Here is a 23,999-nt window from a genome sequence, read left to right on the forward strand (position 1 = left end):
TGCGTCCAAAAAAACCTGTGCCATCCTCAACTTTAGCAAAACCATCAAAATTCAATTTCACCCAGACGGGAGAAGGTTTAAATATAAGTACATGTGTGGAGTTTTAAATATAAGTATTGTTTTCTAGAGATTTAATTGGTAGGTTTCTTTTTGGCATCCACCTCAATGGAGATCGTCTAAAATAAGTGATTTTCGGCTCTTCGTTCGACGACAAGATCTCGTTTCCTATATCAATGATGGTGTTGGAAGATTAAAATTTTCTGGATATGAGACCTCATATCCTGCTTCATGAAATTAGTTTAGGATCTTTTCTCATTGTTGCCGCAAGGATTGTCCTTGAAATATTGAGTAAATTCCATTTTTTACCCTGTAGTTGTGCATTTGTGACACATATTACCCCATTTAGTGGAACTTTTACTAAAATATATCATTTAGAAGACTTTAAACATGGTTTAGACCCAATTTATCATTTTACTTGTTATTGTTAGATAGAATAGGTATGATACGTCGATGTCGAGCGATAAAATATGTAAATATAGAAGGGTCTCATGGGCGATTTATGCCCAAACTTGTTTAATCCATATGTTCCCTTCATCACTAACGCTTTTATATTTTTGGACCTCGATAGTCACCTCACACCTTTCTCAATGGACACGAACCAAAAAAAAAAGAGGGTAGAAAGCCTTTAAAATGGGTAATCTACACAAATTTTAACTCGGCGGGGTAATTAGTGTCACAAATGCAAAACTACAGGGTAAAAAGTGGAATTCACTCTGAAATATTTGTCCCGGCTGTTACGTCCTCGATAGTGGTGATTCGTAATCTTGGTTTCCAGTGATGCCGACATGGATGGTCGGTAGTTTTTCCCTGACATGTTGGTATTGCTGTTCTTGCTGATGTTGATTTACTATTTTAATATCTGCGGGTGGTGGTTGTGTGTGTGTGCACATATCCTTGGCATTGCGGCTTAAATTAAAACTGTGGGAGAACCTTTGTTATTATTTACAGGTTTGTGTTTGGTATATGTGTTCGGCTGTCTTAAAAGAAGTACAATATTGTATCATGGGAGAATTTTTTTTTTTTGAAGACCTTCAAGATTCGCATATATTTTTTAGACTTTATTTTGTAACTGCGGGAGACAACTTATGTATCTCTACCATGTACTATTTTCCACTTAAAATTATTTCTAGAAAAACACACAAGGAAGCGCTTAATTAGAGCCTTGACTGAATGGCAAAGGTTTGTCATGAGTGATTTCATTACGAGCAAACCACACCTGCCATTCATTTGTTAGGGACCGGTCCAACATTTTGATTTTTAATCTATGAAAGATATGCACCATGTTTTGCTTACTAATGTTTATTTTTAAAAGGTTTTTCATGAAAATATATGCACACGTGGTTTCTTCTAGTAATCCAAGTTCTTTATGTATATCCATGAAGTAATATTTGTGATAAAAAATAAATGTCTAATAATTAATTTTGATGACGAAGTGTTTTAATCCACTTGTGCATAAATATGCATAATATCACCCATTATCTAATGTGTGCATATTATATTCGTAATGTTTGTTAATAATTTAAATTTATGTGTGTTTCTACTCCTTGGTTCCACACCTACTAATATTGAGCACCATTTCTTTCATAAGACTCTCCCACAATAAATTATTTGGTTAATTAAGAAATATATAGAGTTTATAAATAGATGATGTCATCCTTTTAATGCCCATTTTTGCAGACTACCACTGCTCCCATTCAAAATGTTCAAATTTAAAACCCCTTTCATGTTATCTTTGATTTTCGTAGAGATCTTCAAAAATTTATCCTGATAGGACATGTTTTGGTTATTTTTCCATATTCACACTACTTTATATTATATTTTAGGCTCATCTCGATTCTAGTTTTTGTACAAATTTTTACACTAATGTGTGTTCACTTTTTAAGATACCTAGCATATCTTTGCAAATGTGAGGGCAACATCAGAATATGTCAAAAAATATGGTTCTATATAAATTTATATTATGCTATTTGAATTATAATTATAATGATAAATAAAAAATCCCTTGTGCAGGAGATGTCTTTTATCACATGTAATTTATGGAAAAATAATTAATGTTACCATAAAAAGAGTGTATCAATGATCATATGTGCCTTTTATATGTGCTGATATGAGACTAGTACATGCTTTTTTTTTATCATTTAACATGACTACACCAACATTTTAAATAACTAATACTCAATTTTATTGTGGGGCTTCTCTTGATAAAAGAAAATGAACCCAATTATCGGATACATGCATTTTACATCATCAATACCGTGACTCATATAATTAGTTTTGAATGATATTTGCCACCATATATCATTATTTATGCATTTTTAGTTGATTTACAGGACTTTACTACAGAGTCCCTTTTATTGGTACTTAATTCATGGGAGGTAGAAAACCTCATTTTTCATATTTTGTTATTTCAGGGACCTTCTGGACACCTAAAAATCGAAGTAAAAATATTTGATCAGTTTTTCACCGCGAGAAAGGTTTTGGGCCAAAGAAGCACGCGAGCGAGGCCATGAGGGCTGAAAGAGTACAGGTGGCGCGCCCTACCTGGCTGGGCGCGCCACCCATGCCCAAACGGGCCTCGAGCATCACCTCGGGTCCCCATCTCCATCTCGCTAGAAAAAATAAGACATATTTTCTCGAGATTTATTGTGGCGGCGGAGGCGAAAGTCCTCTCCTACTCCGGGAGAGGGCAGATCCTGCCGCAGCAGTGCCTCCACTACTAGGAAAAAGGCAATCAGTGGCGCACCACATATAGCCTTCAGTGGCGCACTAGTGGTGCGCCACTGCTATCACGCCACTGCTAACTCCTAGTAGTGGCGCACTAGGGGTGCGCCACTACTAGCCTGGATAACAGTGGCGCACTGCGTGGTGCGCCATTGACATGTCCAGCAGTGCGCCACTATTACTCCAAAGTGGTGCGCCACTGTTGGTCAGTGGCAGTGCGCCACCACTGTCTAGACGAGGTGCGCCACTGCTACCGTTTTGCGTGCGCCACTGTTTCAGCGAGGTGGTGCGCCACTGCTGCGTGTGGACGTGCGCCACTGCTGTCTCCAGGACGTGCGCCATAGATGAGATTCCTGGTGCGCCACTGCTAGTCTCGGAGGGGATCACAGGGCAGTGCGCCACTGGATCCCGCGCAATGCGCCACTACTACTTAGTGGACGTGCGCCACTGATGGGCCACTAGTGCGCCACTGCTACGAATTTCGAATTTTTTTTTGTATCCTGGCAGGTATTTATACAGGTTGTATATCACAAGCACAATACAGGATATATAACACATATAAACAATAGGACAGCTTATCCATACATAGTTCTTCACATTAGCCCCACATGATTCACAAGATTTCACATTAGAGAAGTTAGGAGGTTACAATGCAAGTTATGGGGTTACAAAGTCGCAAATGAGCTAGTGGTTACACAAGATCGATCATCTAAAGTACAATCACATAGAAGAGAGCTAGAGTCACTACTAGCACCATCCCGATGATAGTGGTCTTCATCCGGTTCCTCCTCCGCTCCCTCCTCTCTCCCGCCAAATAGCGTGCGTATCTATCTTCGGCCTCCGCTCTAGTGGTGTACCCTTTGTAGCTGTTACCGCTAAAACGGTGAACCTGTCTCCGACACTCCTCCCAGTCGTTGTGGACTCCGGGAACCTTGCCCTTGTACACGACATACCACGTCATATCTGCACATATATGAACAAGCCAAAGAAACATTAGTGCACGCTCATAGATGTTTGCAACGAATAAGAGCAAACTCAAAAACGATCCAAGTAGTATGAACTAAAAGGCATGCCTCATACATTGTTGGTCGGAACAAATATCAACATTTAGGGAAGGGGTTAGTGAAACCAAGTAGGATGCACAAGAGATTGATACTTGTGTCATCGCACCAGGTTCACTAGCCCCTCCCCCAAGTGTACAAGTGACCAAACATTCTAATCATCGGCATTTTAAAATACGAAAGCAAATGGAAGAATGACAAGGGCCTCATACTTTGTCGGTCGAAACAAATATGAACATCCCGGGATGGCGTTAGTGAGGCCAGGTAGGATGCACAAGAGATTGATATTTGTGCCATCATACCAGGCTCACTAGCGACACCCCGGAGTGTACAGTTGACCGAACATTCTAATCATCGGCATTTTAAAATACGAAAGCAAATGGAAGAATGACAAGGGCCTCATACTTTGTTGGTCGAAACAAATATGAACATCCCGGGATGGCGTTAGTGAGGCCAGGTAGGATGCACAAGAGATTGATATTTGTGCCATCACACCAGGTTCACTAGCCCCTCCCCCGAGTGTACAAGTGACCAAACATTCTAATCATCGGCATTTTGAAATACGAAAGCAAATGGAAGAATGACAAGGGCCTCATACTTTGTCGGTCAAAACAAATATTAACATTCCGTGATGGCGTAAGTGAGGCCAGGTAGGATGCACAAGACATGGATATTTGTGCCATCACACCGAGGCTCACTTACGTCACCACGGAGTGTACAAGTGACCAACCATTCTAATCATCGGCCAATGCAATTAAGAAGTGCCAACTTAAATAAGAAGATAAGTAGCTAGTATGAACTAAATGGAATGCCTCATACTTTGTCGGTCAAAACAAATATTAACATTCCGTGATGGCGTCAGCGAGGCCAGGTAGGATGCACAAGACATGGATATTTGTGCCATCACACCAGGCTCGCTTACGTCACCACGGAGTGTACAAGTGACCAACCATTCTAATCATCGGCCAAATGCAATTAAGAAGTGCCAACTCAAACAAGAGATAAGTAGCTACTATGAACTAAATGGAATGCCTCATACATTGTTGGTCAAAACAAATTTTAACATTCGGGGATGGAGTGAGCGAGGCCGGGTAGGATGCACAAGACATGGATATTTGTGCCATCACACCAGGCTCGCTCGCTCCTCCCGAGTGTACAAGTGACCAACCATTCTAATCATCGGCATATGCAAACAAAATTAACGACCAAATCAAGTGCGGAAAACGACAGAGCCATATATATAAGTTCACAAACATAGCCGAACTAGTAATTAATAGCAAGTAAAGTGCTCGGATAAAGTTTATTACAACGAAGCTCGTCTTTAGTTCACAACTACATAACTAGGCTCGCACATCAAGACTTTCTCGGAGCGTGGATAAAACCGCCGCCTTTCTTCAAGCACATCCATGAGCGGTAGTCGTCACCCTGCATTTGGAGCATTGTGTCTATGTCACCGTTTGACGGCCGATAGCCGGCGAAGAACTCCCCGCGCTTCTAACGACATCTTGATGGATGATTTCACAAAACTCTACTTGGATGCGGAAGAAGTCTTGCTTGATGCCGTCGTCGGGGACCCGCGCCAATTTGTTGGCCCGGTCTCCGAGATGCTCGGGTAGCGTAAGCTGCTGCTGGTCCCGTATGAACTTATCCATGTGATAGAGGGCGTAGTAGGCATCCTTGTTACTAGAAGGCGGCTTCTTGACGCAGGGAAACTTTGTTTGGTGCTTGAACACATGCTTCCCGTACCTAACATTTGGCCTATGCATGTTGCCTTTCGCTTTGATGTAGCCATTGAGAGCATCATCAAGTACGGCCTTGACATTCGTGTAGTCCGTGGTTGACTTACCGTCCGCATCGAGGTATGTGGCCACGGAATGTTTCGGGGTTATGGAGATGAGTGGCCACATACAGTACAAGACACTTGTATGCTTTCGAGCCATATGATATATGGAACTATAAATACAAGAAACAGCAATGCAAGTAGCATATGTGGGGAAAACCATAAACTTCCCAAAATCACATAATATACATGTAAACATCAAAATAAAGGATGGGCTCAATGAACTAAATGATACACATATGCAGCAAGAATATCAAGCTTTCATCCAGTAAGCTAAAAAAACTAACTGCTTTAAATTGTAAGCACATAGCAGCAGCAAGCAAGCTATAGGCTACTGCCACCTAAACCTAAATTTCCTAAACCTACCAGCAGCAACAATCAACCTAGCAACTAACAACCTAGCAGCAGCAGCCATCAACCTAAATTTCCTAAACCTTGCAATCAACCTAGCAACTAACAACCTAGCGACGGCGAGCAATCAACCTAGCAACTAACAACCTAGCAACTAACAGCAACCTAACAACCTAGCAGCAGCAAGCACCAGGAAGCACTAGCAAGCAGCTGCAAGCACCAGCAGCAGCAACACCTAGCAAGCACCAGGAAGCAACTAGCAAGCACCTAGTAGCAGCAGCAACACCTAGCAAGCACCAGTAAGCTTTGAACTCTAAAAATAAAAGAGTTACCTAGCATGAATGCAAAAATTCATGCAACAACATATTCCTAGAATTACATGAAACCTGAAAGAGCATATATTAACTTAAGCAGTGGATGAACATAAGCTACTGCCACCTAAACCTAAATTTCCTAAACCTAAATTTGCTACTGCCACCTAAACTAAATGAAACTGCTAACAAATCCTAGCGAGTAACAAATCCTAGCTATTTCTATATCACCAAATTAAATGAAACTACTGCTAGTAGTAGCAATGAAACTAAATGAACCTGCTGCTAGCAGTAGCACCACTTTTAATTTGAAACATTTCGAATATTTCATTTGCAAAGTTTTAGAGAACATTAGCTAGTAGCTAATTCACAGAGAACCTACTGAGGGGAGAGGGGAGGGGAGAGGAACCTACTGCTAGCAGGGGAGAGGGCAGGGGAGAGGGGAGATGGGGCAGGAGGCTTCGCTCACCCTCGAAGATGATGGCGTTGTGGTGGAGGTCTCAGACGAGGATGCCGACGAGGTCGCAGACGAGGACGCCGACGAGCTCGCAGACGAGGATGCCTATGTGGAGGAGCAGGGTTCCGTTGTGGAGGCGCCGATGTGGAGGAGCAGGGGGCGTCGGTGACGATGCAGAGGAGAGGCACCCGCCGGTGGCAGGAGGGAAATCGAGGGGATCTGGCCGCCGGAGATCAAGATCGAGGGGGCGTCGGTGACGATGCAGAGGAGGGCGTCGCCGGGGTGGCAAGGAGAGGAGGGCGTCGCCGGGGTCGCTCGCGTCGTTCGGGGGAGGGGCGGCCGCCGGCGTCGGAGAGGATCGAGGGGTACTGGGGAAGAATGGGGAATGGAGGATGCGTGGTCGGGACGGGGGATTTTTGGCTAAGTCCCAGACACCCTTAGCAATAGCGCACCTCTAGTGGTGCGCCACTATGAGGCTTAGCAATAGCGCACCTCTAGGGGTGCGCCACTACCACTTTATGTCTAGGTCAAAAGCAAAATGCGTGGGGATTTGACATATTCCGATTACTACCGCACTGGCTCTGTCCCTGGTTGGTTTGTGCCAAACCCTGCCGGCCAGGTTCGAACCCTGGCGGCCCCAATTTTTTTCCTTTTCTTTTTAAATTGATTTAACACTATAATAAACATCCAAAATAGCATAATACACCAAAATAAAAGGCATAAATAATTATAATTATGTAGAATATTTAAAATACTATAGAATCTAGAAAATATCCAAAAATATAAATTATATGTCTATTTTGATCGGTACAATGTGTAGATTAACAATATGACATCCATTATTCATACAAGAAAATGATACATAATTATCTTTTCACAATCTTCTTGCCCTTCTTTCTCGCGGTTGAATAATTTAGCCCCGGAACTCCTTGACTTCTTCTCTTGAATGGACGGCCTTTAGGTAGGGTGGTCCTGCTTCTTCTTGTTGTGCATGGTTCTTCATCATCGTCGTCGTCATCTTCCATCTTCGGATCGCCGTACTTGGTCAAAGTCTAGCTCGTTGGCGGCTCCATCCATTCCGATGATGCTCCTTTTGCCTCTCCTCACGACAACACGGCTGGGCTTTTGCGGGTCGGTAATGAAGAAGCATTGGTCCACTTGGGAAGCTAGTACCCATGGCTCATATTTTGCGGTGACCTTTGCGCCCGCTGTCTTGGATTTGGCTTCGGGTATAACCATGGTGGTGAAATGCCGGTCTTCTTTTATGACGTTCTTGGCCCACCTGACACGGAACATCGGCACATTCTCTCCGGCGTAGCTCAGCTCCCGGATCTCCTCGATCTTTCCGTAGTATCTCTGCTTGACGTCACCGGTGTAGGACTCCATCGTTACCCCGGAGTTCCGATAATCGCTCTTCATGTCCTTTTCCTCGGTGTAGAATGTGTAGCCGTTGATATCGTACGCCCGAAATGTCATCGAGGTTGTGTTCGGCGCCCTGTGACAAGGCGAATATGAGTTTTTCTTCCGCAGAAGAATCCTCGTCTATAGAGTACGTCGAGCATCTTGTCCTTGAACCACCGCGTGAAGGTTGAGTTGTGCTCTTTGATTATATCTCCGTCCAGTCCTCTCGTTGGCCCTGATCACCGTACGTCTTTGCGATGAAGGTTTTGTGCTCTACCACCCAAGGATCGACCACGTCTATGTGTTGTAGCGCGACTAGGTTTGCTCTTTCAAAGTCGGCGATTCGACCCTTGAAGTCGACATGCATTTCGCGGCTACCGTCGCGGTGACCCCATCCAGCGAGCTTCCCGAGATGCATGTTTACGAGCAGGCCAACGGGGTTCTCGATTTCTAGATAACTCGTGCAGAAGGAGATGCACTCTTCGGTCAGAAAGCCCTTGGCTATGCTTCCGTCTGGACGTGTGATACGTCTCCGACGTATCGATAATTTCTTATGTTCCATGCCACATTATTGATGTTATCTACATGTTTTATGCACACTTTATGTCATATTCGTGCATTTTCTGGAACTAACCTATTAACAAGATGCCGAAGTGCCGCTTGCTGTTTTCTCGCTGTTTTTGGTTTCAGAAATCCTAGTAACAAAATATTCTCGGAATTGGACGAAATCAACGCCCGGGGGCCTATTTTTCCACGAAGCTTCCGGAAGTCCGAAGACGAAACGAAGAGGGGCCACGAGGCAGCCGGAGCATAGGGCGGCGCGGCCCCTGCCCTGGCCGCGCGGCCCTATGGTCTGGGCCCCTTGCGCCGCCTCTTGACCTACCCTTCCGCCTACTTAAAGCCTCCGTGACGAAACCCCCAGTACCGAGAGCCATGATACGGAAAACCTTACTGAGACGCCGCCACCGCCGATCCCATCTCGAGGGATCCAGGAGATCGCCTCCGGCACCCTGCCGGAGAGGGGATTCATCTCCCGGAGGACTCTACGCCGCCATGGTCGCCTCCGGTGTGATGTGTGAGTAGTCTACCCCTGGACTATGGGTCCATAGCAGTAGCTAGATGGTTGTCTTCTCCCCATTGTGCTATCATTGTCGGATCTTGTGAGCTGCCTAACATGATCAAGATCATCTATCTGTAATTCTATATGTTGCGTTTGTTGGGATCCGATGAATAGAGAATACTTGTTATGTTGATTATCAAAGTTATATCTATGTGTTGTTTATGATCTTGCATGCTCTTCGTTACTAGTAGATGCTCTGGCCAAGTAGATGCTTGTAACTCCAAGAGGGAGTATTTATGCTCGATAGTGGGTTCATGCCCGCATTGACACCAGGACGATGACGAGAAAGTTCTAAGGTTGTGTTGTGTTGTTGCCACTAGGGATAAAACATTGATGCTATGTCTAAGGATGTAGTTGTTGATTACATTACGCACCATACTTAATGCAATTGTCTGTTGCTTTGCAACTTAATACTGGAAGGGGTTCGGATGATAACCTGAAGGTGGACCTTTTAGGCATAGATGCAGTTGGATGGCGGTCTATGTACTTTGTCGTAATGCCCAATTAAATCTCACTATACTCATCATGATATGTATGTGCATGGTCATGCCCTCTTTATTTGTCAATTGCCCAACTGTAATTTGTTCACCCAACATGCTGTTTATCTTATGGGAGAGACACCTCTAGTGAACTGCGGACCCCGGTCCAATTCTCTTTACTCAAATACAATCTATCGCAATACTGTTTTACTTGTTTTCTCGCAAACAATCATCTTCCACACAATACGGTTAATCCTTTGTTACAGCAAGCCGGTGAGATTGACAACCTCACTTCGTTTCGTTGGGGCAAAGTACTTTGGTTGTGTTGTGCGAGGTTCCACGTTGGCGCCGGAATCCCCGGTGTTGCGCCACACTACATCCCGCCGCCATCAACCTTCAACGTGCTTCTTGGCTCCTCCTGGTTCGATAAACCTTGGTTTCTTTCCGAGGGAAAACTTGCTGCTGTGCGCATCATACCTTCCTCTTGGGGTTCCCAACGAACGTGTGAGTTACACGCCATCAAGCTAGATTTCGGCGCCGTTGCCGGGGAGATCAAGACACGCTGCAAGGGGAGTCTCCACTTCTCAATCTCTTTACTTTGTTTTTGTCTTGCTTAGTTTTATTTACTACTTTGTTTGCTGCACTAAATCAAAATACAAAAAAATTAGTTGCTAGTTTTACTTTATTTGCTATCTTGTTTGCTATATCAAAAACACAAAAAAATTAGTTACTTGCATTTACTTTATCTAGTTTGTTTTATTTACTACTACTAAAATGAGTAATCCTGAAGTTGAAGTTCGTACGTTTAAGCAACGAGGGGGAGAATCTTTGAGAGATGCTTGGTATAGAATTAGCGATGCCCATAATAGATGCACTAAGAAACACTCCACCATTATTTTACTCAGGAATTTTTATGTTGGTATCTCTAGCTAGAATAGATATGTTCTTGATAGTCTCGCAAAAGGTGACTTCCTAAGTACTCCTGCATTAGAAGCTAGTTGCATTATTGAGAGTTTATTTGGAATACCCCCTGTTGATAAAGTTAAAACTGAAATCTCTCTTGAAGATGTTATGAAAAAGTTGGAAACCATAGAGAAAAATTTTCCAAGTATTGAAGCTAAATTGGAAATGTTACTTGATAAAACTGATGAACTTGATAAATCCTTAGGAGGAATTGATGAAAGAATTAGTGTCCTAGGAACTTGTGTTGTCCATGATGATCAAATCAATAGGATTGATGAACTTGAAAAGGCTATGGAAACCTTGGGTTCAACATTTTCTTCTCTTAAATATAAGGAGAAAGCTTATGTGGGTAAGGAGCAAAAGTTTATGTATGTCTCTAAAGTGCCTAAACCAAAGAAGTATTATTATAGGCCTAAAATTGACAAAGCCCTTAGTACCACTGCGGATGGGGGAGCTCATAATAACGATGCACCACCCTTTGATAATACTTGATACACACTTTACGCGCCTAGGCTGAAAGGCGTTAAAGAAAAGCGCTTATGGGAGACAACCCATGTTTTTACCTACAGTACTTTGTTTTTATTTTGTGTCTTGGAAGTTGTTTACTACTGTAGCAACCTCTCCTTATCTTAGTTTTGTGTTTTATTGTGCCAAGTTAAGCCGTTGATAGAAAAGTAAGTACTAGATTTGGATTACTGCGCAGTTCCAGATTTCTTTGCTGTCACGAATCTGGGTCTACCTCCCTGTACGTAGCTCATAAAATTAAGCCAATTTACGTGCATGATCCTCAGATATGTACGCAACTTTCATTCAATTTGAGCATTTTCATTTGAGCAAGTCTGGTGCCATTTTAAAATTCGTCAATACGAACTGTTCTGTTTTGACAGATTCTGCCTTTTATTTCGCATTGCCTCTTTTGCTATGTTGGATAAATTTCTTTGATCCACTAATGTCCAGTAGCATTATGCAATGTCCAGAAGTGTTAAGAATGATTGTGTCACCTCTGAATATGTTAATTTTTATTGTGCACTAACCCTCTAATAAGTTGTTTCGAGTTTGGTGTGGAGGAAGTTTTCAAGGATCAAGAGAGGAGTATGATGCAACATGATCAAGGAGAGTGAAAGCTCTAAGCTTGGGGATGCCCCGGTGGTTCACCCCTGCATATTCTAAGAAGACTCAAGCGTCTAAGCTTGGGGATGCCCAAGGCATCCCCTTCTTCATCGACAACATTATCAGGTTCCTCCCCTGAAACTATATTTTTATTCCATCACATCTTATGTGCTTTGCTTGGAGCGTCGGTTTGTTTTTGTTTTTTGTTTTGTTTGAATAAAATGGATCCTAGCATTCACTTTATGGGAGAGAGACACGCTCCGCTGTAGCATATGGACAAGTATGTCCTTAGGCTCTACTCATAGTATTCATGGCGAAGTTTCTCCTTCGTTAAATTGTTATATGGTTGGAATTGGAAAATGATACATGTAGTAATTGCTATAAATGTCTTGGGTAATGTGATACTTGGCAATTGTTGTGCTCATGATTAAGCTCTTGCATCATATGCTTTGCACCCATTAATGAAGAAATACATAGAGCATGCTTAAATTTGGTTTGCATATTTGGTTTCTCTAAGGTCTAGATAATTTCTAGTATTGAGTTTGAACAACAAGGAAGACGGTGTAGAGTATTATAATGTTTTCAATATGTCTTTTATGTGAGTTTTGCTGCACCGGTTCATCCTTGTGTTTGTTTCAAATAAGCCTTGCTATCCTAAACCTTGTATCGAGAGGGAATACTTCTCATGCATCCAAAATACTTGAGCCAACCACTATGCCATTTGTGTCCACCATACCTACCTACTACATGGTATTTTCCGCCATTCCAAAGTAAATTGCTTGAGTGCTACCTTTAAAATTCCATCATTCACCTTTGCAATATATAGCTCATGGGACAAATAGCTTAAAAACTATTGTGGTATTGAATATGTAATTATGCACTTTATCTCTTATTAAGTTGCTTGTTGTGCGATAACCATGTTCACTGGGGACGCCATCAACTACTCTTTGTTGAATTTCATGTGAGTTGCTATGCATGTCCGTCTTGTCCGAAGTAAGAGAGATCTACCACCTTATGGTTAAGCATGCATATTGTTAGAGAAGAACATTGGGCCGCTAACTAAAGCCATGATCCATGGTGGAAGTTTCAGTTTTGGACAAATATCCTCAATCTCAAATGAGAAAATTATTAATTGTTGTTACATGCTTATGCATAAAAGAGGAGTCCATTATCTGTTGTCTATGTTGTCCCGGTATGGATGTCTAAGTTGAAGAATAATCAATAGCGAGAAATCCAATGCGAGCTTTCCCCTTAGACCTTTGTACAGGCGGCATAGAGGTACCCCTTTGTGACACTTGGTCGAAACATGTGCATTGTGATGATCCGGTAGTCCAAGCTAATTAGGACAAGGTGCGGGCACTATTAGTACACTATGCATGAGGCTTGCAACTTGTAAGATATAATTTACATGATACATATGCTTTATTACTACCGTTGACAAAATTGTTTCATGTTTTCAAAATCAAAGCTCTAGCACAAATATAGCAATCGATGCTTTTCCTCTATGGAGGACCATTCTTTTACTTTCAATGTTGAGTCAGTTCACCTATTTCTCTCCACCTCAAGAAGCAAACACTTGTGTGAACTGTGCATTGATTCCTACATACTTGCTTATTGCACTTATTATATTACTCTATGTTGACAATATCCATGAGATATACATGTTACAAGTTGAAAGCAACCGCTGAAACTTAATCTTCTTTTGTGTTGCTTCAATGCTTTTACTTTGAATTATTGCTTTATGAGTTAACTCTTATGCAAGACTTATTGATGCTTGTCTTGAAGTGCTATTCATGAAAAGTCTTTGCTATATGATTCACTTGTTTACTCATGTCATATACATTGTTTTGATCGCTGCATTCACTACATATGCTTTACAAATAGTATGATCAAGATTATGATGGCATGTCACTCCAGAAATTATCTGTGTTATCGTTTTACCCGCTCGGGACGAGCAGAACTAAGCTTGGGGATGCTGATACGTCTCCGACGTATCGATAATTTCTTATGTTCCATGCCACATTATTGATGTTATCTACATGTTTTATGCACACTTTATGTCATATTCGTGCATTTTCTCGGAACTAACCTATTACCAAGATGCCGAAGTGCCACTTGTCTGTTTTCTCGTTGTTTTTGGTTTCGAAATCCTAGTAACGAAATATTCTCGGAATTGGACGAAATCAACGCCCGGGGGCCTATTTTTCCACGAAGCTTCCGGAAGTCCGAAGACGAAACGAAGAGGGGCCACGAGGCAGCCGAGCATAGGGCGGCGCGGCCCCCGCCCGGCCGCGCGGCCCTATGGTCCGGGCCCCTCGCGCCGCCTCTTGACCTACCCTTCCGCCTACTTAAAGCCTCCGTGACGAAACCCCCAGTACCGAGAGCCACGATACGGAAAACCTTACTGAGACGCCGCCACCGCCGATCCCATCTCGGGGGATCCAGGAAATCGCCTCCGGCACCCTGCCGGAGAGGGGATTCATCTCCCGGAGGACTCTACGCCGCCATGGTCGCCTCCGGTGTGATGTGTGAGTAGTCTACCCCTGGACTATGGGTCCATAGCAGTAGCTAGATGGTTGTCTTATCCCCATTGTGCTATCATTGTCGGATCTTGTGAGCTGCCTAACATGATCAAGATCATCTATCTGTAATTCTATATGTTGCGTTTGTTGGGATCCGATGAATAGAGAATACTTGTTATGTTGATTATCAAAGTTATATCTATGTGTTGTTTATGATCTTGCATGCTCTCCGTTACTAGTAGATGCTCCGGCCAAGTAGATGCTTGTAACTCCAAGAGGGAGTATTTATGCTCGATAGTGGGTTCATGCTCGCATTGACACCGGGACAATGACGAGAAAGTTCTAAGGTTGTGTTGTGCTTGTTGCCACTAGGGATAAAACATTGATGCTATGTCTAAGGATGTAGTTGTTGATTACATTACGCACCATACTTAATGCAATTGTCCGTTGCTTTGCAACTTAATACTGGAAGGGGTTCGGATGATAACCTGAAGGTGGACTTTTTAGGCATAGATGCAGTTGGATGGCGGTCTATGTACTTTGTCGTAATGCCCAATTAAATCTCACTATACTCATCATGATATGTATGTGCATGGTCATGCCCTCTTTATTTGTCAATTGCCCAACCGTAATTTGTTCACCCAACATGCTTGTTTATCTTATGGGAGAGACACCTCTAGTGAACTGTGGACCCCGGTCCAATTCTCTTTACTCGAAATACAATCTATCGCAATACTTGTTTTACTCGTTTTCTGCAAACAATCATCTTCCACACAATACGGTTAATCCTTTGTTACAGCAAGCCGGTGAGATTGACAACCTCACTCGTTTCGTTGGGGCAAAGTACTTTGGTTGTGTTGTGCAGGTTCCACGTTGGCGCCGGAATCCCTGGTGTTGCGCCGCACTACATCCCGCCGCCATCAACCTTCAACGTGCTTCTTGGCTCCTCCTGGTTCGATAAACCTTGGTTTCTTTCTGAGGGAAAACTTGCTGCTGTGCGCATCATACCTTCCTCTTGGGGTTCCCAACGAACGTGTGAGTTACACGCCATCAACGTGCCCTGTTGCGAACGTACCCTTTGATGACACCATTCATCCTTTCGAACGGCATCATGCTGTGCAGGAACGTCGGCCCCAGTTGGATGATATCCTCCACGATATGTACCAGCAGATGCACCATAACGTCGAAGAAAGCGGGCGGGAAGTACATCTCAAGCTCGCACAGTATCACCACGATCTCTTCCTGTAGCCTTCTAAGTTGCCTCACGCCAACAGACTTCCGAGAGATGACGTCGAAAAAGTTGCATAGGCCAAAAAGTGTTTCACGGACGTGCGCGTCCATGATCCCACGGATTGCAACCGGAAGTATCTGCGTCATCAGCACGTGACAGTCGTGAGACTTCATCCCGCTGAACCTCTGCTTCGCTTTGTCTAGGTACTTGCTTATCTTCCCCGCGTAACCGTAGGGAAGTTTTACTCCTAGGAGACAGTCGAAAAGCTGCTCGATCTCCTTCTGACTTAGAGTGAAGCACGCGGGGGGGGCAGTAATATTCAATCTTTTTGGCATTTTTGCCCTTGCGACGACTTTGCGTGTCCTCCGCCTCATCATCGTCATCGTCATCATCATCATCATCATTAGGGCGTCCCGCGTGAAGCTCCTCCCTGATCCGAATTGATAGCAAGTCATACCTTGCTTTCGGCCCATCTTTGGTCCTCTCTGGCATGTTGAGGAGGGTACGAAGCAGACTCTCGCACACATTCTTCGTGATGTGCATGACATCAAGGCTGTGAGGCACATGGAGGATCTTCCAGTACGTCAAGTCCCACAAAACAGACCTCGTCTTCCATACCTTAAGCAGCAGCTCCAGCGCCTTTCGCTTCTTTCCCGGCGGTGGGCACTCTTTCCAATTTTTCAATAGCTCGTCTATTTGCTCGCCGCTTCTCGTACGTGGCCGTCTTCGGGGTTCGTCTTGACCATCGAACAGATCCTTGCGTTTCCTCCATGCGTCGTCCTCGCGAAGCCACCTTCGATGTCCCATGAACACCGTTTTCGAGGACCCGGGATCTCTATCTAGTCGGCGGTACGTTGTGTCGTCCATGCACTCGACGCATGCATTGAATCCGTGGACCACCTGCCCCGCGACATATCCGTAACCGAGAAAGTCGTGCACCGTCGTGAGCAGTGCAGCTCTCATAGGGAAATATTCTTCCGCGGCGGCGTCCCACGTATTGGCAGGCGTGTCCCATAGCGTGGCTAGCTCCTCTTTCGAAGCCCCATATACAGATTGATGTCGTTCCCTGGTTGTTTCGGCCCTTCAATTAGCATACTCATTTGAATGTACTTCCTCTTCATGCACAACAACGGGGGGAGGTTGTACATCCACACAAACACGGGCCAGGTGCTATGCGTGCTGCTCTGGCTGCCAAACGGATTGACTCCATCGGTGCTCGCGCCCAGCCTTATGTTCCTAGGATCGTCCCCAAATTCCGGGTACTCGAGGTTCAACGCATTCCACTGGCTAGCATCCGAAGGGTGTCTCAACATCCTGTCCTTTTTCTTTTTGTCCGGATCATCTGCGTCATCTTCTACCTTCCTCATCTCCGCGTGCCAACGCATTAGCTTTGCTTGCTTAGGATCCGCGAAATACCGCTGCAGACGAGGAGTGATCGGAAAGTACCACACCACCTTCCGAGGAGCTTTCTTCCCCTTCTTGTACCGACTGACGCCGCACACCGGACATATGGTACACGCCGCGTGCTCGTTCCGATAAATGATGCAATCGTTCAAGCACACATGATATTTCACATGCGGTAAATCCAGAGGACACACGATTTTCTTGGCCTCCTCGATACTAGTCGGACACGTGTTACCTTTGGGAAGACGTTCCTGCCAGAATGACATGTTGTCGTTGAAGGATGTGTCGGTCATTTTGTGCTTTACCTTCATCTCCGAGTGCCATGAGCGTTACTTTCAGGCGGGTATCCTCCGGCCTGCATCCTTCATACAATGGGGTAACCGCGTCTACCTCGAGTTGATCCATCTTGGCTTTCTCTCGGGCGGCAGCTCTTGCGTTACTCGTCTGCTTGAGAAGCAGCTCTTGAAGATAAGGGTCCTGCACCCAGTCCATCGACGATGGTCCATCGTCTTCATCTTCATGATCGTCATGATGACCTCCATCTTGATCTTCCTCATCATCAGGTCCAGGATCTCCTACATTGTGATCATGATCATCTCCGGGATCTTCTACATCCTGATCATGCCCGAGATCTTCTACATCCTGATCACCTCCTTCCTTATTTCTTGTTGAAATCCCATGGACAAATTCATAATCATCTTCGTCGCCTTCCCACCGATAGCCATCCATGAAACCACGCATGAGAAGGTGGTCCCGCACCATATCGGCTTTAGGGTCCATAAGGCTCGTCGGCTTGCATCTTCGACACGGACATCTTATCTCCTTTTGGTTATTTCTAATCATCTCGGCTGTCGCGGCTTTCAAAAACCTAGCCACAACGCCTTCGCTCATCATGCGGACCATGGTCGCTCTGCGGGTATAGAGAAAATGGATATCTTAGCATACCAAAAGAAAATTTTGGCATGACCTTCCCTAAAAATAGGACATATGTATATGCGAGTATGCCCACTATTCGCCGAAACGGAAATGAATCAACGTTTCGGCAAAATATTGGCAACTCCATCGCATTTCAAATCCTGCAAACAAACACATGCAACACATGTGTGGATCGGAGGCTTTGCATATACAACACATGTGGAGGCTTCGCATACAACACACATGCACGTGATCGAGACGCTTTTCACGCATGCGCACAACACATGAGCTTCGCATAACATATATATGTGCACACACAAGTGTGTGCAAGACGATCGGAACCGATCACACACAAAGCATAAAACCAACAAAGTTACCGATACGGCGAGACCTAGAGTGTTGGATGAGGTCAAAAGTTGAGATTGAGTAGGGTATTGAGCTAAGAAAGCTTCACCATTACTTACCTATGAAGAAAATTAAGTTTACCAACTTAATTTTGGTGAATGAAGAGGTGAAAATGAGGTGGGAAGGAGGGGCAACACGACCAGATCCAGATTTGGTGGGAGGTGGTGGTGGAAGAGTGTTTGGGGAAAGTGGGTGGCACATGTGAGTGAAGGGTGAAAAGCAGGGAAATGGTCCCAGGTTAGCAGTGGCGCACCACATAGCCGTGCGCCACTGCTAGGGTGACATAGCAATGGCGCACTGCTAAGTGGTGCGCCACTGCTACGCCTCTCATCTCTAAAGGGGCTCTGGCCACCCCCTAGCGGTGGCGCACCTAATGACATGCGCCATAGGTAACCTATGTAGCAGTGGCGCACCACGGCGGTGCGCCATTGCTAAGCCTATCATCTCTAAACGGGCTCTGGACACCTCCTAGCAGTGGCGCACCTCTCCAACGTGCGCCATAGGTAAGGAATGTAGCAGTGGCGCACCCCGGAGACATGAGCCACTACTAGGTTGGGGGAGGAGCTGGCCTCCTGTCACCACTTACTTATGGCGCACCATAATCGAGGTGCGCCACTACTACTTTTGTAACAGTGGCCCACCGTTTTGTGGTGCGCCACTGCTAAGTAGTAGTGGCGCACGACAGTCATGGTGCGCCACTGCTGGCAGTCTTACGGCTAGGCCTTTTCCTAGTAGTGCTCTAGTGAAGGGGAAATCGACGGCATCATCACCACCACTCCTCCTTGACGTAGGGGTAAGCATCTTCATCAACATCTCCATCAGCACCGTCATCAGCACCATCACCATCTGCGAGATCAACGTGACCCTCCTCATAGTTTATGTTTGATTGAACCCATGATATTGTTTTAAAGGCTAGTTGCATGTTTGTGATTGGTACTTTGTCTTTTTTTGGTGGAGAGATTATAATTTCAGATTGTGTTATCATCATTATGCCTCTGGTCCACATTATGTTTGGCACTTGTGAGTAGTTCTCCATGTTCCTGGGGGCATAGGATGATGTGGCTATGATTCTATATGATGTGAATAAGTATTTGGTCAAGTTTTTATCTTTTATGTTGTCCTACGATGGTTTTATGCGAACGCCGACTGCATATCATTTCACCTATATGGACTCATAGGGCTGCACGTTAATGTAATGATGAGGGTTGGAAGGGACGGATGATAGAAACCGTTTTCCAATATTTTAAGTTGCATTAGAGAGGTTTATGTCGGGGACCAATGAACTAATTGCTATGATGGGACGTCTATGTCTTAATATGATTCCTATATTTGCTCATGAAAATTGCTTTAGGACCCATCATAAGGGATGAATTTTCTAATATCTATGGCTACACCTAATTTAGGCTCCGCCCCTAAGGGAATGAAACTTGTCAAGATATTTACCATGTTGTGTAGAACTCTAAATGCTAGTAAATCCATGCCGCCCTCGCAAACACTTGTCACCATATTAGCACACAAACACTTGAGCTTCTCCTCTTGCTGCATAGAGGATTGAGCTTTCTCTCATTGAGGGCATTTACATATTGCTATTTACTTTTAATACTTTATTTATTGCAAACTATACACCCAAAACACCAAACCTACTGTATTCTTATTATTGTTTACGTGTCAAATCTTCTAACCAATAACTTCAGCTTCTGGTGGGTTCGACAATCTTTCTTATTGAAAAGTACTACAATTAATCTCCTGCACTTGGGAGCCATCATTATCCCAATTTTTTTATGTTATTTGGTCAGTGATGTCTACGCACGGTTCTATTCTTGTAGAGAGTGTTGGGCCTCCAAGTGTAGAGGTTTGTAGAACAGCAGCAAGTTTCCCTTAAGTGAATCACCCAAGGTTTATCGAACTCAGGGAGGTAGAGGTCAAAGATATCCATCTCAAGCAACTCTGCAATTAAGATACAAGAAGTCTCTTGTGTCCCCAACACACCCAATACACTTGTCAGGTCTATATGTGCACTAGTTCGGCGAGGAGATACTAAAATACAATTAATATGGATGATTATAAGTGGTAATGGCAATCTGAAATAAAAATGGCAGCAAACAAGACGTAGCAGAACTGGTTGTAAATGGTGTTTCAATGCTTGGAAACAAGGCCTAGGGATTTTACTTTCACTAGTGGACACTCTCAACAATGATATCATAATTGAATACATAAATATCATCTCTTCATTATGCTACTCTGAACTACTCTCCGGTTGGATAATGAACACCAATTCACTGCGTAGGGCTATAAAGGCACTCCTTAAAGTTTGCGTTCCAAATCTAGGGACACCCCACGCTGTCACTTTGAGCACTCAAAGATAGTACTAACAAACACCACAATTTCATAGAGACATCCAACTCAAATTATAACTCATGCTAAGTATTTCTGTAAAGTTTAGCCTAAACAACACACACAGTGCGCACACTTGAGAAGCATAATAGCTGAAGAGTAACATCTACTTATTCAACTAGATTACAAAGCTCATGATCACATAAAGATCACACCATGAGAGAGAGATATGCCACATAGCTACCGGTAAAGCTCTCAGCCTCGGGGGAGAACTACTCACTCCTCATCATGGGAGTCAGCAACAACGATGAAGATGGTGGTGGAGTCGATGGAGATGGCTCCGGGGGAATTCCCCGTCCCGGGATGGTACCGGAACAGAGACTCTTGTCCCCCGAAACTTGTCTTCGATGGCGGTGGAGCTACGGAACTTTTCGTGGATGGAGGCTGATTGATTTAGGGTTTTCGCATCGGGAGGTTACTTATAGGCAGAAGGGCGAGGTTGGTGGGAGCTAGGGGCCCCACACCACACCTAGGTGCGAACAGGGGGCCCACGCCTAGGCATGGTGTGCCCTCCCTGGTGTCCTCCTCCGTCTCTGCTTTGGACTTCGTCTTCGCGTCGGAAAAAATATGAGGTTTGGCTTTTGTTTCGTCCATTTCTGAGAATATTTCTTGTACAACTGTTCTGAAATACAAAAACAGTAGAAAACAGGAACTGACGCCGTGGCATCTTATTAATAGGTTAGTTCCAGAAAATGCATAAAAATGTCACGAAATGTAAACAAAACATATAGAAATTAGTGTAAAACAAGCATGAAGCATCAAAAATTATAGATACGTTTGCAACGTATCAGCATCCCCAAGCTTAACTCCTGCTCGTCCTCGAGTAGGTAAGTGATAACAAAAATAATTTTTGAGGTGACATGCAGCCAACACAATGTGATCAAGTTATTGTAAAAGCATTGTGAGCTGGGATCAAAGTACTCTAAACATAGGCATGATAGATATAATTCTAACAATAGAACTTCGCAACTATGTTACAACATGAGAATTAACTCAAACAAAAGATCATGAATAATAGTGCACTGAATGCAACTATTTGTTTTTGACCATAGATAAAACATAGCAAAGCGGTATTTAGCATGCTGATACGTCTCCGACGTATCGATAATTTCTTATGTTCCATGCCACATTATTGATGATATCTACATGTTTTATGCATACTTTATGTCATATTTATGTGTTTTCCGGAACTAACCTATTGACGAGATGCCGAAGGGCCGGTTGCTTGTTTTCTCGCTGTTTTTGGTTTCAGAAATCCTAGTAAGGAAATATTCTCGGAATCGGACGAAATCAACGCCCAGGGTCCTATTTTTCCACGAAGCTTCCAGAAGTCCGAAGGGGAAACGAAGTGGGGCCACGAGGTGGGGACACAATAGGGCGGCGCGGCCCAAGCCCTGGCCGCGCCGGCCTAGTGTGTGGCCCCACCAGGACTCCACCGACCTTGCCCTTCCGCCTACTTAAAGTCTCCGTTGCAAAAACCCTACCACGTTCGACGAAACCAGAGAAAACCTTCCAGAGCCACCGCCATCGCGAAGCCAAGATCTGGGGGACAGGAGTGTCTGTTCCGGCACGCCGCCGGGACGGGGAAGTGCCCCCGGAAGGCTTCTCCATCAACACCACCGCCATCTTCATCACCGCTGCTTGTCTCCCATGAGGAGGGAGTAGTTCTCCATCGAGGCTCGGGGCTGTACCGGTAGCTATGTGGTTCATCTCTCTCCTATGTACTTCAATACAATAATCTCATGAGCTGCCTTACATGATTGAGATTCATATGATGATGCTTGTAATCTAGATGTCATTATGCTAGTCAAGTGGATTTTACTTATGTGATCTCCGGAGACTCCTTGTCCCACGTGTGTAAAGGTGACGAGTGTGTGCACCGTGTGAGTCTCTTAGGCTATATTTCACAGAATACTTATTCACTCGTTATGAATGGCATAGTGAAGTGCTTATTTATATCTCTTTATGATTGCAATGTGTTTTGTATCACTATTCATCTATGTGCTACTCTAGTGATGTTATTAAAGTAGTTTATTCCTCCCGCACGGTGTAATGGTGACAGTGTGTGCATCGTGTAGTACTTGGCGTAGGCTATGATTGTGATCTCTTGTAGATTATGAAGTTAACTATTGCTATGATAGTATTGATGTGATCTATTCCTCCTTTCGTAGTGTGAAGGTGACGAGTGTGCATGCTATGTTAGTACTTGGTTTGGTTATGTTGATCTGTCATGCACTCTAAGGTTATTTAAATATGAACATTGAATATTGTGGAGCTTGTTAACTCCGGCATTGAGGGTTCGTGTAATCCTACACGGTTAGTGGTGTTCATCATCCAACAAGAGGGTGTAGAGTCTAGCATCTATCTATTTATTCTGTTATGTGATCAATGTTGAGAGTGTCCACTAGTGAAAGTATGATCCCTAGGCCTTGTTCCTAAATACTGCTATCGCTGCTTGTTTACTGTTTTACTGCATCTTTACTTCCTGCAATATTACTACAATCAACTGCACGCCAGCAAGCACTCTTCTGGCGCCGTACTACTGCTCATATTCATTCATACCACTTGTATTTCACTATCTCTTCGTCGAACTGGTGCACCTATTAGGTGTGTTGGGGACACAAGAGACTTCTTGCTTTGTGGTTGCAGGGTTGCATGAGAGGGATATCTTTGACCTCTTCCTCCCTGAGTTCGATAAACCTTGGGTGATCCACTTAAGGGAAACTTGCTGCTCGTTCTACAAACCTCTGCTCTTGGAGGCCCAACACTGTCTACAAGAATAGAAGCACCCGTAGACATCAAGCACTTTTCTGGCGCCGTTGCCGGGGAGGAAAGGTAAAAGGCTCTCATACTCCGGTCCCAGGTAAAGTACTTTTCTGTTGCCATTGTGTGTGTGCTTGAAGCTATTTCCTTTAGATCCTGCAATTGCATCTTTTTGTTTCTTGTTTACACTAGTTAGGCATAATGGACAACAATGAGCTTCTTATTCTATTTCCTGATTTAAGACATGGATGGTTTGATGCGAAAATTAAAAAACCTATGGAACACATTAGTATGAACGCTTTGAACACCATTGTTGCTAATGATATGGAAAATTCTAAGCTTGGGGAAGCTGGCTTTGATGAGCATGATATTTTTAGTCCCCCAAGCATTGAGGAGACAATTTACTTTGACGATACTTTGCCTCCTATTTATGATGATTATAATGATATTGGTCTTTTGGTGCCGCCTACTATGGAGGATAAAGTTTATTA

The sequence above is a fragment of the Lolium rigidum genome, chromosome 6, assembly GCF_022539505.1.
Source record: "Lolium rigidum isolate FL_2022 chromosome 6, APGP_CSIRO_Lrig_0.1, whole genome shotgun sequence".
Taxonomy (NCBI): Eukaryota; Viridiplantae; Streptophyta; class Magnoliopsida; order Poales; family Poaceae; genus Lolium; species Lolium rigidum.